This window comes from Vigna radiata, unplaced genomic scaffold (genome assembly GCF_000741045.1).
Source record: "Vigna radiata var. radiata cultivar VC1973A unplaced genomic scaffold, Vradiata_ver6 scaffold_23, whole genome shotgun sequence".
NCBI lineage: Eukaryota > Viridiplantae > Streptophyta > Magnoliopsida > Fabales > Fabaceae > Vigna > Vigna radiata.
In genome coordinates, this window is record NW_014541837.1 from 529,417 (window position 1) to 531,370 (window position 1,954).

The 1,954-nt window shown below is 39.9% G+C and overlaps 1 pseudogene; it reads left to right on the top strand.

The window, feature by feature from the left end:
• The window catches only part of LOC106778503, a 9,181-nt pseudogene extending 7,453 nt beyond the window's left edge, over window positions 1-1,728 (top strand).
• The last annotated feature ends 226 nt before the right edge of the window (window positions 1,729-1,954 follow it).

Here is a 1,954-nt window from a genome sequence, read left to right on the forward strand (position 1 = left end):
TTTGTAGAAGTCTCTTGCATTGCTCACGTAAATTGTGTGCTTGGGTGTGTAAATTCATTTCTTTGTTGCATGGAGAAGGCTAAGGCACAGTTTTCAATTGGATGTTTAAGCATATTTTAATTTGTTTTGAGAATTGGTGCACATGAGACAAAAGACAACACATTTGGTGGTTAAGTGAAGATAGAATTCTGGAGTTGGACCCTTGAACATTTCCCACAGCCATGTGCTCTTTCTTTGGCCAATTGGACTTTTAAATTCATTTTTTAATTGCCATCATGTCAATTAATTTGTTAGGATTAAATTAGGCTTGTTGGTTTCCTTGGTTTTTAATTAATTTGGTTGATAGGTTGAGTTTAATGTGTTTGAATTAGTGTGAAGTTTAATTAATTTTAACTGTGTTTGTTAAATTTTTTGCAAGAGTATTTGATATTTGAATGTTGTCTAAGGTTTTTAATATTGTTAGTTTAATTACCATGCTAGCTTTAATTAGTTTGTTTGCATTTGTGTCTTTATATTGAGATCGTTAAATTTTGCAACACACTTTCAAACCCCCCCCTTTCGTGTTAGACTCGATTCTCGAACCGCAAAATTGGTCTTTGGGAGACGACTTAGGGGTCATTCCCTAGCTATACTGCATTTCTAATATGCAATCAAATTTGTATGGACCGCGACACCCATCAATCAGCAACCTCATCCTCCTGAAACCTGAGGTCATCTGCCGGCTCCGCTTCCTGAATCAGCCAGCCACGCTCTTCGAGGAGGACGATGATGCCAGGCTGGACCGCCTGAAGCACGTTCTCAAGGCTGGCGTGTTTGAGGTGGACAACGACATGATCGAGGGGCAGATCAACGACTTCCTGCACGACATTGTTGAGCTCTGGAAGCGCTAGAAGACCGGGATCATGGGCGAGAGGAGGAGCCAGAAGCCCGACGACGGTGCCACAGAGGACCGAGAGGGTGGAGGTGGTGACAACGACTTGAGCGAGGGAGGCTCTAGCGGTGCCGATACCGATAAAAATTTGAACCGTATGAAGGCGAATTTTGAGGAGTTGTGCGACGAGGATAAGATTCTAGTGTTTTTTAAGAAGCTCCTGAACAAGTGGAAACAAGAGTTGCATGAGAAGCTTGAGTCGGAGAAGGGCACGACTAAGGGGAAGTCCATGGTTGCTACGTTTAAGCAGTGTGCGCGTTACTTGAATTCGTTGTTCAAGTTTTGTAGGAAGAAGGTTCTTCTTGATGACATTCGTCAGGCGGTGTTGGTGGTGGTCGAATGTTGTATGAAGCGAGATTATCTGGCTGCAATGTACCATTATATCAAGCTGGCCATCGGGAATACACCACCGTGAGGGTAGGGCTGCGGGAATAAAATGAAGAACAAATGGATATCAAGAAAAAAAAAAAGAGTTGTTGGATGAGAAATGGATATGGAGAAAAAAGAAGTAAGAGTCGCTGGATGAGAAACAGATGTTGAGTTCAGGGGGTGGGAATCTAATGAGAAGGAGAGTTGGAAGGTGGGAAAGTGAGAGAGGAGAGAGTAAAAGAAATAAAAAGGTTAAAAAAGTAAAAAAAAAAAAAAAGGATATTTTTGTAATAAAATAAAAAAAAATTGAAACTTGGGGAGGTGGAGGGTGGAAAAGGGGAGATAGAGGGAGCAACACTTTTAAATGAGCCAGTTGAAATCTAACCCGCATAAAAAAAATACAATTTTTTTAAACCCAGCTCGAACCCGTGATGATCCAGGTTCATGCACAAATCATTGAATTGGAATGCGATAAATCGGTGCAAATCCATCTCTCTTAATCTTTTCTAACAATAAATCTTTTAAATCAAACACACTCTTAAGTAACAAGGAAAAGTTAAATTAATATGATTGTTTTATTTGAATTTACCGAAGATCTTCATCTGTACTATATTAGGGCATTTTATCATTTTCCATCAACAACTTAACATTTTA